Here is a 15,072-nt window from a genome sequence, read left to right on the forward strand (position 1 = left end):
GTTTCTAAGACTATAACTGTATGGTAGCTATGAAGTAGCTGGTGAGTTTAAATCACTGACGTGTTCATTCGTAGTCCCATACTTAATCCACAGTGCCCCCAAGGCTCCCAGACAAGAAAAAGGTATTGGAATTTAGGGTGTGCAGGGACCCTCTAAAGGAAGCTTCTTTACTTATTGTATGTAGCTGATCTAATGGTCTTGTTTACATGACCCTGGCTGTGTTCTGGATATGGGCTGGGCTGCCAATCATATGTCAGCAGTTCAAAACCACCAGCCACTCCTTAGGAGAATTCTGCCCTTAGGTATATGATAATCCCCTTAAGGGAATTTATACTGACAGTCACCTCAGTTCCATATTTGATGTACATCCATATCTACAACTGTTAGGTTTTTAACTGCTAATAGCTGAGTATTATAGCAATTAGTGGTAAATGGCAGTGATAAAATTTACTTAGGACACTGAAAAACAATTCCTCAACTTTAAGGCAAATTGCCAAAGGCCAAGCTTTAATAATTTTTGGGCTGGAATCGAGGAAATGTAGATAAATATTTTCAATTGGCAGGGATGTATTGGAAGCAAAATTAAAAACTGAAATGCAGAACAGTTTTTGGTTTTAATTCCCTATCCAGAAACCCTTTGAGCTTAGTCACACAGCTAAGTTTATATTTAAAAAAAAAAATACACAGCACTTATGAAAGATGCCAGATGGTCTTTCAAGGAAATTTTTTTTGCCAGAATTTTTTTGAGAATCAATCCAAAATTATTTTGGCTGTTAAAAGTAACTGGAGAGATGTGATCTTCTATACAGTTCCATTTTTAGTGTAATTAAACACTTCAGTATCCTTCCCCCCCTTTATCTTCTCAAGCTTGTTAAGTTCTGTTTCTGAAAAAAAAATGACTCATCATTGTAACTCAAATTAAAGAAGAATGTTTTGAAAGGTTAAACTCAGTTTTCAAGGTTGTCATAGAAGAAATATATTTTTGAAGTACTGTGGCTCACCATTGCTATCAAAAATATTAGCTGAATGAGTTTTATAAAACAAAAGGAATATGTAGGCTGAAAGAGATATTAGTATACTTGACATATTACTTAAAAGATTAGCAGGGCTATCACTATAAAAGGCATACCTTTGTTTTAAAGGATCTGGCATTCATAAGACAGATCGATGACCGGCGATTTAAGAGAAGGGCTTAGTTCAATATAAAGAACTTAACTGAAATTATAGTTATTGGAAATGGAAGAAGAACCTTAGGATTTATGGAGTTCAAGTGGAAGTCATGTGGTCACTCAAAACAGAGTCTATAGATGGACTAAAATATTGGGCAAAGGGTACAACTTGGTAACTGTGATCAATGGTGTTATTTTTATGTTTTCAATTTTGGATATGTTGCAACAATGAGGCTGGGCACAGGATACCCTGTGAGGAGGATGAGACAGGAATTTTGAGTGTTTGGTTCTGTTGTGCATAAGGTCATTATGGGTCAGAACTAACTCAATGGCACCTAACAACAGCGACATGTGAAAAATAATGTGTCTTCAGCGATCATGCTGGAAAGATGAACATCACAGAATGCCGGATTGTTAGAACACAGTGTCCTTGTGTTAAGGGAGTACTTGAGTTGAGGTCCATTATCCATCCGCAACCTTAATTCTTAACATATAGATATGAGTACATAGTTATATTCCCCTCTCATTTATATATAATGTACATGCCTGTATTTAGGCCTCTATAAATGTCCTTTGCCTCCTGATTCTTTCCTCTATTTCCTGTTTACTCCCCTCTTGTCCCACCATCATGCTTGGCCTTCATTCATGTGCATAAACAAATGTGGTGAAGAAAGCTGATGGTGCCCAGCTATCAAAATATATACCATCTGGGATCTTAAAGGTTTGAAGGTAAATAAGCAGCCATCTAGCTCAGAGGGAACAAAGCACACATGGAACAAGCACACCAGCTGGTGTGATCATAAGGTGTCGATAGGATCAGATATCAGGCATCTAAGACCTAGAAAAAACTATACCCAAGGTGAATTGAGGGCAGGGGCATAGAGTGGAGATCCGATGCCCATCTGTAGACAATTGGACATCTCTTTACAGAGGGGTCACAGGGAAGAGATGAGCCAGTCAGGGTGCAGTATAGGTCCGATGAAACACACAACTTTCCTCTAGCTCTTTGGTGCTTCTTTCCCCCCTACTATCATGACCTCAATTCTACCTTACAAATCAGATTAAACCAGAGCATAGACACTGCCACAGGGAATCCAGGATAGACAAACCCCTCTGGGCCAACAAGGAGAGTAGAGGTACAAGGAGGATTAGGGGAGGGTGGGAGGAGAAAGGGAGAATTGATCACAAGGCTCAATCTAGAACTCCCTCCAAGGGGGGACAAGTAACAGAAAAGTAGGTGAGAGGCGATGGAGAATGATGGAAAATATGGAAAAATAATCTTTAACTTATCATGCGGGAGAGGGGAGGGAGGGGTAAGAAATGGGGAGCTGATATCAGGGGCTGAAGTGGGAAGAGAATGCTTTGAACATGATGATGGCGGCATATGTGCAAATGTGCTTGACATACTGGAGGAATGTATGAATTGTGATGAGATGTAAGAGCCACCAATAAAAGTATTTTTTTAAAAATAATAATGTGTAAGTCAACGTACCCAGAGGACAGTAGAGAATGAATGAATGACCATTAACTTCCTTTATATCACCTGGAGTCCACAGCTTATTGTTTTACAATTCCATAAACGTGGCCTACGGTGATTCATTTACAGCAAAACCAATCACATTTAAATATGGATCTGCACTCCATAATATACACAAGGCACCAATTCATTTATTAAAAAAATTAGGTCCCCTTTGTACTTTCCTATTTTAGATGCGACAATGATTAGGAAACATAAAATTCTTATTCCCCAAGGATGCCATTTTGATGAGAGAAACACAGATAACATACACATTAAAACAAGTGTGCTAGATAATTTCAGAGTACATTACTTGAAATAAAACCAATAGAAGAAAGGAAAATATTGAAGTAGATGAAACAGGTCAAAGGCTACTCAAGGATTTAGTAAAAAAGAAATCTTGGAAGGATTCTCAATTTTAGCAATATGGCATATTAGATATCCAGGAAATGAACCTTCCTAATTAATGAAACCAATAACATAATGTACCTTGAAACAAACCAACAAATATGAAAGAAGAAAAAAATAGGTAAATAAATAAAGTGGGCACAAATCTTTTAGAGAATATTATACTTAAAAAATCATTTGGTCTGAAAACCATTATACTAAATAAGTAGAGAGAACTACATAATTTTGAATGACAAAATTAAATACTACTGGCAAAATTTCCCCAACACTGGTTTATATATTTAATGTAATTTCTTAAGCATAAAGAATATTTTCAAAGAAAATTGAAAATGGAATTCTGACATTTATAAATAAGAATAAAAGGGCAATAATACTCCAAAAGTCTCCTAAAGATGAATCAGACAAAGAAATGCACCATGTCACAGATCAGATTTGTGATAGAGCTATCATGATTAAGGCATTTTGGTCTTTGAAATAAAATTGCCAGTACATAAAAATTGTCTAGAATAGACCCAGGCACTTTGTTTTACCAAGTGCAGGTCACTTGAAAAAAGTAGACTAACTTAAGGAATGGTGCTGGAGCCTGCTTGTCTGTTTGAGTAGAAAAATAAAATGAAATCCCAATCAGGCATGATTCATAAAACTTGTTTTAAGACGTGTTACATACTTAAATTTGAAAGGCAAAACTTAAAAAAACTGATACCAAAAATACTTATGATTTGTGGTTTTGGGAAGATTATTTTAAAAAAACAATAAAAAGGTACTGACCCCTCCCCCAAAATTGATGTTTCATAGATTAGAAACTGATTATTAAAATATATATTAAACAAAATCTGAACTTAAAGAAAGTTTTTATAATATTATGCTGCACAAAAGATTATTTCATTGAAGAAAAAGAATTTCCACAAATCAATAATTAAAATAATTTTATAAAGTTGCTTAAGTGACAGGAATATGCATTCCAGCGAAAATGGAAAATGAATTGCCACTAAATACAAGAAAAGTTGCTAAGCCTCACTGGTGGTCAGGAAAATTTGAATCTAAAATCATAAGCGATCCTCATTGGACTCTTCAGATTGGTTAAAACTAAGTATTGGTGAAACAAGAAACAAAAGTAACTCTTGCCCACTGTAATGAGAATGTAAGTTAGCATAAATGCTTAAAAGCTTGGCATTTGCGCTTGAATACATGACACCTTAGAACATGGTTTTTAGACTTCTAGATATATATTTTAATATGTTCGTAATAGACATTACAGAAATGTTTTGGCAGTACTGCAAACATGAAGTGTTATTAGACTAAAATGAAAATACAACATCAAAAAACTTCAAACCCATACAAATGTATTAGAATCAATTAAAAAAATATGAGATAGTTAAACCATTGCCTACTATAGAACAGTATAAGTGAATGAACTAAGACAAATCTCAAATAAAAGATGCTTAAAAATAAATATATAAGTCCATTAGTGAAAAATTTAAAAACTGAGCAATACAATGTCTAAAATACATAGTGAGAAGGAAAACTGTAATTTAAAAGCAAGCCAATTTTGAGCATTTTACTAAGAATGTTGGCTGCCTGAGGGGGGCTGGAGGGCAATTTAACTAGCAAGGATATTCCCGAGTATATAAATGCAGTTTATTGATGGTTTTCAATGAAATATTGCATAAAAATTAAAATAAATGACTGTAGATTGACTATAATTTTAATCATAACAATGGAAAGAATGGACAAAGCTGATTATGTATGTTTTGGAACTATTGCTGTAGGATTTTTAGTTAAGTTTCATTGGAAAAGCAAGTGAAAAAGTACAAGAATGAATCCCTAGATTTTTGCATTGAGCAAATAGGGTACAAATTGCTGCTGATTATTCAAGTGAGAAAAGCATTGACCAGAGAAATAAGCATTCGAGTCTGGACATGCTATTTTGCGATGTATTAATAAACATACCCAAAAAGATGGTGTGCTGGTTAGATGTTATGTTAACGTGATGGTTTCTGTGTGGAGGTAGGTGTGGGGCTCCACCTGTTAATCAGAGGGTAGCTGCCTGGGTGGGGGTAGAGGGTGATCTTTTTGTGAGAGAAACTGAGAACTTCTCTCTTTGCTCTTCCTGCTTGCTGGGACCCTGTGTCTGCTTCCAGGGGTTGCCCCATGCGGGCTGATGGCACTAGGAGCCAACCTGGGCACTCTCAGTGCTCCAGTCATGTCTCCAACAACCATGGACGCACTCAACTCGGCACCCATCAGCCTACGGTCTCCCTGCTTCCATTGCTACCTTTGTTGTCATGGGCCTGTGGGTCCGTGAGCCTGAAGAGGGCGCAAGGTAACACTGGACCCCTGGACTTGAGCTGGGATCCTTTCCTGACAGAAAGTCAGACAAAGTGGGTGCATAAGCAAAAGTTGTAAATAAAGCTGATGGTGCCCAGCTATCAAATGATATAGTATCAGGCGTCTTAAAGGCTTGAAGACAATCAGGCGGCCATCTAGCTAAGAAACAACAAAGCTCGCAAGGAAGAAGCACATCAGCCTACCCTGACGTGAACGCTGAAGACAAAGCAGGTGCAAGGGCAAGTGTGGTGAAGAAAGCTATTGGTGCCCAGTTGTCAAAATATATAGAATCTGAGGTCCCATAGGCTGGAAGATAAACAAGGGGCCATCTAATAGAAAAACAACAAAGCCCACATGGAAAATACACACCAGCCTGTGAGATGACAAGGCATTGAAGGGATCAGGTATCAGGCATCAAAGGAAAAAAAAAATCATAGCATTGTGAATGAGGGGGAGTGCAGAGTTGGTACCCAGGGCCCATCTGGGGGAAATTGGACATCCCCTTGCAGAAGGGCCATTGGGAGGTGACGAACCAGTCAGAGTGTAGTGTAGCAATGATGAAACATATAATTTTCCTCTAGTTCTTGAATGCTTCCCCCCCCCCCCACTGTATTGATCCCAATTCTACCTTACATAACTGGCTGAACCGGGAGATGTACACTGGCATGGATAGGAACTGGAAATATGGGGAATCCAGGACAGATGAGCCCCTCAGGAACAGTGGTGAGAGTGGCCATATAGGGATGGTGGAGGGAGGGTGAGGGAGAAACTGGAAACAGATGAAAAGATATACATGTAACCTCCTCCCTGGAGGACGGACAGTAGAGAACTGGGTGAGGAAGACATCGGATGGTATGGGGTATGATAAAGTAATGATTATTTATAAATTATCAAGGGTTCAGGGGGAGGAGGGAACACAGAGGGAGGGGGGAATGGGAAGCTGATACCAAGGGCTCAAGTGGAAAGCAGGTGTTTTGAGAATGATGATGGCAACATATGTACGAATGTGCTGGACACAAATGATGTATGTACAGATTGTGAAAAAGAGTTGTATGAACCCCTAATAAAATGATTTAAATAGATAAATAAAACTAAAGAAGGGAAAGTCAGACTTCTATGACATACGTGTCACTCTTTTGTTTCTTTAAACAATCCAGCCTGTCACAATGATCAAGTTGGCAGTGCAACGTAGGAATTTGGACAAAAGGAGATGCATAGGCACTGGAGATAGGAATTTGGTAGTAAAGAACTCATAGACGTAGATGGTGCTTTGATGCAGGGACTGGATGAGACAGATCACTTTGGGAGAGTGTGTGGATCGAAAGGAATGAGGATGTAAGGTCAATATTTGATTCAACTAGCTTTTGGAATTTCTATTTCGTAGTCCTTGACATTTTTTAAATGTCTAATTTTTGTAAATAATTTACTTCATTTGTTTTTCTGGCATGGTCTTGTTAATGAAATAATTATAATTTATAGTCATCTGATATGTGATTACTTAATATGAGCCTTCTAGCCAGAATTCTGCTTTTGTGATATGTTGTAAATTTTTGCCTGTGCACCCGTGGTTGTAATTTATTGTGCTGATGAGACAGAATTCTCAGGTTATGTATTTCATCTGGGGTCACAGTAACCCTACAGGGTGGGGAAAACTGCTGCTGCGGGTTTCTGAGACTGTAACTCTGTTATGGGAATAGAAAGTCCTGTTTTTCTCCCTCAGAGAACTGGTGGTTTTGAACTGCTGATCTGGTGAAGCACAGCCCAACGTGTAACCACTATGCCACCCGGACTCCTGAGACTGAATTAGAGTGGGATGCATTTTGTGTTTCCACCTGACTAGAGGTGCCAGTCAAGTCACCTTGGTTTCCTGGGAGGAATGGTCTGCAGAAATCAAAAGCCCCATCTCCATCACAGCAAACTCTTATGACCACTCCTACCCAACTGAACTTGCAGAGAAGTCAGGAGAAATGCTTCAACTTTTGGATATTGTGCTTCTTACTAGAAATCCTGCATCTGGCTTGCCTCTACCTGACCTTTAGTTCTTAGGTGTTCGCCTTCTTTCCTCCCAATAATCTCACCAATGTGGCTGTAAAAAGCCACCATTTAAAAACAAGCAAAATGAAGCAAATGTATAATCTCAAATAAAATGTATTCCACAGTGGCTCTGAACCAGCAGACGCCAAGGCTCATGAAGAAATGAAGTTTGGATCAGGGCTAAATATAAAGTTGCAATGAGGGTCAGAAGAGTAATTCCTGGAATTATGAGGCCTGAACGTTTGCCAATGACATATATCAGCAGGGTCAGATGATTGGGGAGCCTCCCTTTTAGTGTCTGAATGGGAGCATTCTAAATACAGATGTCCCCATAAAAAGACCAGCTCGCCGCTTAGACACAGCACAGGCTGCATATTGAACTAATCCCACACATAAACAAAAACTTCAATCAGCTCTGATGTCTTTTAAATTTTAAATATGAATGCACAAAGGGTAATGGGATAGTTGGTTAAGCCTCTAATATGAAAGAAATCAAAAGAAAAACATTGATAAAAGGATGATGAGAGGAATCATTTGAAAGGAAAGTAGATAAATCCTCTGAAAATTTTCCATTTTAATAAAGTATGCCAAAAGTCTTTTGACATGTATGATAAGACCAAACGAAAACCAAAGACATTATTGAATGTAGGAGACATATACAAGTTGTACAGAAAGGAAACTCACTATAGGAGATCATTTCAATTAGGATTAAGTACTCAGCTCAGTGCCATCGAGTCAATGCAGGCTCACAGTGACCCAAAGGGCAGGGAGGGTAGACCTGCTCCGGTGAGTTTCTGAGACGGTAACTATTAATGAATGAGCAGCTAGTGATTTTGAGCTTCTGACCTAGCAGCTCACAGCTCAACACATAGCTACATACATCATTAAAATGTGCAACCTGACTATTTATTATTAAAAGTCACAATGTTAGCATTGTAGAAGAATGGTGAAAAGATATGAGTGGGGTTGGGGATGGGCTATAAGACTCTTGATGCTACTTGACTTAACACTAAGTCAAAACCTTTACGAAGACGTGGGTGAATTATGTTACAAAAGACACCCCAGGATTATCATCCAGGGGAAAAAAGGACTATTATCTCTTTGCGGAGCCAAGCTGGAGGAAGGTCAGAGACTGGGGGAGAAATGCAAGCTTGTTTTCTGTTACTTGTTTAAATTTTCCTGTATTCGATTTTTTGGCAGTGTTAAATGATGATTCTGACCACATTATCACATTAGTTTATTAAAGCGTTTAAAAAGTAATAAATGAAAAGAGTAAACATCATCAGTGAGTCACTAGTGAATAATCATAATTACCATATCATAGTCTATGAGAGGCACTTAAAAATTTGTGAAAAATTCCATTATTTTTTCATTCTATTTTTCCCACAAACTTTTTGAGACCCTTCCAATTAGTCTGTATGAATAAAAACCTGAATAAGGTTTGCCAATTTTCAAGGCGAAAACAAAAGCACACCATGAGGTAGATTTATGAACTAAATTTCTCTTGAAAACATGTCCAGGGCCTCGATGGGAAGTGATGATACTAAAGATAAATTTATAACATGTCTATTCTGAATTTAAATTTTAGTAAAACCTAAGTATTTTTAATATAATATATGTTTTTAATATAAATCAATAAAATACATTGTCAATACTTTAAATAATGTAATTCTGCCTACAAAAACCAGCTGTATATGCTAATGACTAAAGTTCAAGCTTTGAATTAAAAGAAATGCATCACTTGGTGAGTTTCCCTATCACATATAGAAATTCCAAATATATTCTATGATTATGGTTAAAAACTAAAGCGTATCTGGTTGTTTGTTTCGATGGATGAAGAAAAATGATCATTTATATACTCAAGGCTGTACAAAATAATTCCGCAGCCACCTCAGAGCACTCACTTAATCTCCAGAGTATCAGATAGGTGGACAATCAACTAAACCAACTATCTTTTGTATTTTGTGAAGATATTTTAATCAATGATATTAATTTTCCTCCTTTGGGCCCATGCCAAAAGAAGTAGGAGCATGACTATGTATTTTAAAACTTCCATATCTAGTTTGAAAATACCATTTGGACTATAAAATGCAAACATTCAAGTGTCCTCCATGTGGTATCTGCTCCTAATGAAAGGTACTGAAATTTCAGGAGAATTCTGAATCCCCTAGGAATTCCAAGATAGTGACTGCCCTGAGTCACAGCTCACTGCAGAATGCTCACCCAGTGAGTTCATTATTTGTAGGAAATAACAGGCTGGTGACACAGGGTGCACAAACAGCACAGCTTGTGTAATTAGTCTTCTCTCAAGTGTTTTAAGAGGTAAAAGAACAAAGGCAACTTTAACAATGGGCGATTTGAGGCTATAAATATGTTAATGCCTCTTTTATATCGAGTAGGAAGAGCAAAAAAAAAGACATCATTCTATTAATTCACTTAATGCATATAATCAACTTTCCTAGATCAACTATCAAATCAGTCAGTCAGTGAATGGACTTAAGTTGAATAAATTTCAAATATGCAAGTAAGTAATACCAACTGGTGTTAGTATTCAGCTGACAGCGAAGCCGCGTGAGGAAGGCTGACAGTTTTAGAAGTCTGTAGGCTTCAAACGTATGTTCATTTTCCATTAGTTTCCATTACACATTCATAAAGATATACAAATATGCTATGTTTGGCCCATCAATCACTGTTCAAAAGGAAATGTAATAGATATTTAACTAAAAGTTAATAAAATGAAACACTTAATAAATAAATAACTCACTTAATTGTGTTCATGTGGAACAAATACAAAGACCAATAGGCAAATGTCCAAATAGAACAGGTGCACACTAAATGGTCTGTAACAGTGTTTCCCAAAGAGGGTGATAGCGGGGGAGCTGCAGAGGCAGATGCTTACACTGTCTTCTGGTTTATGGGCTAGAGTACTAAAGATTTTCATTGCCAAGAGGGCACTGAGGCTCGGTTTTGTTGTTTTCTGAAAAGGTGGCAGTAAGACAAAGCAGTTTGGAAACCGATGGTTTAAAATCAGGAAAATGATGTGTCCCGGTTGTATCCCTTCACCATATTTATTCAGCCTGCATGTGGAGCAAATTATCCAAGAAGCTGGATTGTATGTAGAAGAAGGTTGCATCGGGGTTGGAGGAAGGCTCAGTAACAATCTGCAATCTGCAAAAGACACCATGGTCGTTGACAGTGGAGAGGCCTTAGACACTTACTGGTAAAGATCCAAGGCTACTGCCTTCAAGTGTAGTTACATCTCATATAAAAGAAGCAAAACTCCTCACATCTGGACCAATAAGTAAGAGTATGATAAGTGGAGAGAGTAAAGTTACAATAGATTTCATTTTACTCGGATCTACAATTAACACCCAAGGCAGCAGCATTAAAAAACATCAAATAACATATTATATTGGTTAAATCTACTGTAAAACACCTCTTAAAAGTGATTAAAAAATGTATGTGTGTCACCTTGAGGAGCGAAGTGCACTTCGCCCAAGTTATGGCACATACCATTACCTCCTATGGATGCGGACGCTTCCCGATCTCTAAGACAGTGGAAGAGGAACGGAGTCAACAGAACTGTGGTGTTGGTGACTTGTTACATGTGCTGTGAACAAGCAAACCTGTTTTGGAAAAAGTGCAGTCTGAATGCGTCTTAGAAGTGAGGATGGTAAGCCTTCATCTCACGCATGGTTTGGACATATGATGAAGAGGGAGCAGTCCTTGGGAAAAGGAGGATCAGCCAAACAGAGGAAGACCCTGTAACTGATGAACTGACCCAGGACGGCACAAGGGGCACAACCATAACATTGTGAGCGTGGTGCAGGGTGGGCCTGGGGTTTGTTCTGCTGTATGTCAGTTAGAACAACAGTATGAAAGAAAGATTTTTTTAGGAAACATTCTTTAGAAAATATGCACAAATATAAGGTCTGAAAGGTTATGATCTTATTCTGCAACAAAAGAAATGGGGTGTGCCGGACGTCTGGTTTGACTTAGTATGAGGGTCTGAAAGTGTGTGAAACATCTCTTTCCAGTAGTTCAAGGAACACTTCAGATTTCCTCATCATTAGTCTCTCACCAGGGCCAAGTAGAAAACAATCTATTGTTTCTCAGTGTTTACAATGCAAGTTGTGAGGTTTGTCTTCTTTTTTTGATTATTTACATGCGTCTCTCTCTATTATCCAAAGCTTCTGTGAGACATGCTATGTTCAAATTTGTTTAGTTAGTATTTATTAGCCTGGCATAAATTTCAAGGGTGTAGATTTGTTGTTCTGGACACCTTATACAGGAGGGTGACCCCCCCACCCTCTCACCTCAAAAAACAAAACATAAAAAAGCTCCACTGGACAGAGCTTTCACCGTACAGATTTGTTCTCACTAGGTGAACATTAGCAACTCACTATGAGTTTGGGCACCCAATGGTGTCCCCTGGAAAGCTTTTCTCTGATCACAGTACATTTTTTCATAAAAGCAGTTTTGTTTGAACCTTATCTTGCTGGTTGATTTAAGAGCCAGTATGTGGCTGTGAAATGTTGTTTTCTGCTTTGGAAAAATGCTGCAGGAACTGTTAGGATGTTGAACAAAACTTACAAGGACAGTGCTCTGGGGAAACCTCAAGTGTACAAGTGTTTGCTCGTGTCAAAAAAAGAGAAATGTGGACGTCCTGGATGGCCCAAAATGTTGACAAAATTCATGCACTTGTTCTCAAAGACAGACAATGGATCATTGAAGAGATGGGAAACTTACTAGATTATCTTGGTTCAGAGAATTTTAACAGAAGATTTGAGAATAAGAAGAGTCGCTGTGAAATGTGTGCCTCAAATTCTGATTGACTCGGAAAGAGAACATGGAATGGAAACATGCCCTGCTTTCAAAGAACAGCTCCAAAGCGACCCAGACTTTTTTCCCAAGGTCATTTCTGTGATGAGACATAATGCTATTCTTATGACCCCCCCAAACAAACAACAATCAAGCCAGTGGAAGACACCATCATCACCTTGCTCCCAAAAAGCTTGTCAAGTGAAATCAAAGATCAAGATGATGCTCATTGTTTTGTTTTGTTTTGTCTTGTTTTCTGTGAGGAGGATAGTACATTTGGAGTTCGTTCCACTAGGTCAGACTGTTAATCGAGCTTTCTATTTAGAGGTTCTGAAAAGACTGTGTTAACAGTGTCTAACAAAAAGCTTAATTTGTGGTTCATGGGGGACTGGTTTTGCTACCATAAGATGCATCTGCTCACACAGTCATCTCAATGTACCAGTTTTTGGCCAAAAAACCCCCAGCATGCCTCTCTTGTCCCACTCACCTGACCTCACTCCATGCAACTTCTTTTTGCTTCTGGAACAAAAAGGAACATTAATGAACAGTGATTTGAAGAAGAAGAGAAACAAAAAATGAAGATGTTGCCAGTCATCCAAACAGATGAGTTTGCAAAATGGAATCACAGATTTGACAAATATAAGTGTAACGGAGAGTTACTTTGAAAGTCATAAGGTTGTTTTGTAAAAAAAAAAAAAAAATTATTCAGGAAAAATAAATAAATAAAAAAAATTTAAAAAATGCAATTAAAAAAATAAATAAATAAAAATGCAATTAAAAAAATGCAATTCAAAAAAAATGCAATTCAAAAAAAATTAAATAAATGCATAGCTTTGAAAAGAAAAATTCTGTTTTGGGGAGGCACCCTCTTGTATACTAAGTAGCCCTGTTGGTGCAATAGATTAAGCATTGGGCCACTGATTGAAAGGGCTACAGCCTGACCCGAGTAGCCCCTCCTCGAGAAAGAGGAGACGATCGTTCCCATAAAGACGTAAGGTCTCAGAAAACTTCAGGGACAATTTTACTCCATCTATATGAGCACTGGCACCTCGGTGGTGTAGTGCGTATGATTTAGGGCTGCTGTCCAAAAAGGTCAGCAGTTCAAAACCACCAGCTGCAAGAGTGGGAGAAAGACGGAACTTTCCACTCCCCTAAGAGTTAGTCTTGAAAACCCACAGGAGCAGTTCTACATGTCCTGTGGAGCCACGCTAAGGCCGCATGCTCGATGACAGTGAGTTCGTTTACATCTGTTTCCCATAGGGCCACAGTGAGTCAAATGGACTTCCGGGACACTGGCTCCATTGTGTTTTTGTATGCCTAGCCACATAATTGAAACAAATCCTATCCAAAACTATTCATTTGCAAAATACATGTAAGTCCAGGTACTTCTCACAGAAGGATGCTAATCTGGTGCTGCTTGTACAGAACAGTACTTCAACGTGAAGCCAATTTCCTGCTGTTGATGCATCCCTTGTCAGAATGCCATCACTTTCTCTAAAGGAAAGGTGGAACTTTCTGGAAGATTATCTACTAGCTTCCTAATTTTTCATTTGCTTTCATAAAATGTACAATTAGATTCCAAATAAGTTTTATCCCCTATGCATTAGCTCTTTTAATGGTCAATAGTATTTCAATATCGATTTTTGCCAATTAAAATTTGAAATTGCTCACACTTAGGTTACTCTGGCCAGTCATCTAAAATATATATACCAAATTTAAGTGTGTATACCGAGAGGTATCTGATATACCTCTAATAAAATACACTTCAATTTTTCTATTCACTGTATCTTTGGAATAACAATGTAGGATTCTGTTCCCAAGTGGGGAAAAAAAGATATATTGGAAACAGAATGTAGAAAATATGTGCTATTATCTCATATATTCTGGTTTAAATCAAACTTCATGTATAAAGTTTTACTCAAACTTTTGTAAATATAGAGTTATGGTCAATTATTCTGGCCCTTCTGTGCATGGTTCCTTATATGACATATTATGATTCTAGACTTTCTATGCTGGTGGGTATGATTCCATTTTGGAAGGCATTTTCTTCTACACTGATGGCCTGGAGTTGGGTGAGATTGAGACTTGATCTTGGTGAAGGTTGTGGGCCAAAGCACAACCTCTGTTTCCTTGGGACCATCTCTGATTTTGCATTCGTAGAGGGTGTAGCTTAAGACACCATCTTTTTTTTAAAATGACTTTATCGGGGCTCTTATAGCTCTTATCACAATCCATACACACATCCATTGTGTACATATGTTGACATCATCATTTTCAATATATTTTCTTTCTACTTGAACCCTTGGTATCAGCTCATTTCCCCTCTCCCCCACTCTCACTCCCTCACAACCCCTTGTTAATTTATAAATCATTATTTTTTTCAGGTCCTGCACCGACTGCTGTCTCTTCACCCACTTTTTTGTTTGTCCATCCCCCTGGTGAGGGGGTGTTATTTGTCAATCATTATGATTGCTTCCCCCTTTCTCCCCCCACCTTCCTCTTACCCTCCTGGTATTGCTACTTTCATTATTGGTCCTGGGGGGTATATCTGTCCTAGATTCCCTGTGTTGAGGGCTCTTGCCTGTACCAGTGCACATGCTCTGATCGAGCTGGATTTGTAAGGTAGAATTAGGGTCATGATAGTGGGGGATCGGGGGGGGGTATTAAAGAACGAGAGGAAAGTTGCATGTTTCACTAGTGCTATACTGTGCCCTGACTGTCTTGTCTCTTCCTTGTGCCCCTTCTGTAAGAGGATGTCCAATTTTCTACAGATTGGCTTTGGGTCTCTACTCTGCT

Source organism: Tenrec ecaudatus, chromosome 7 (genome assembly GCF_050624435.1).
Source record: "Tenrec ecaudatus isolate mTenEca1 chromosome 7, mTenEca1.hap1, whole genome shotgun sequence".
NCBI classification, from domain to species: Eukaryota; Metazoa; Chordata; class Mammalia; order Afrosoricida; family Tenrecidae; genus Tenrec; species Tenrec ecaudatus.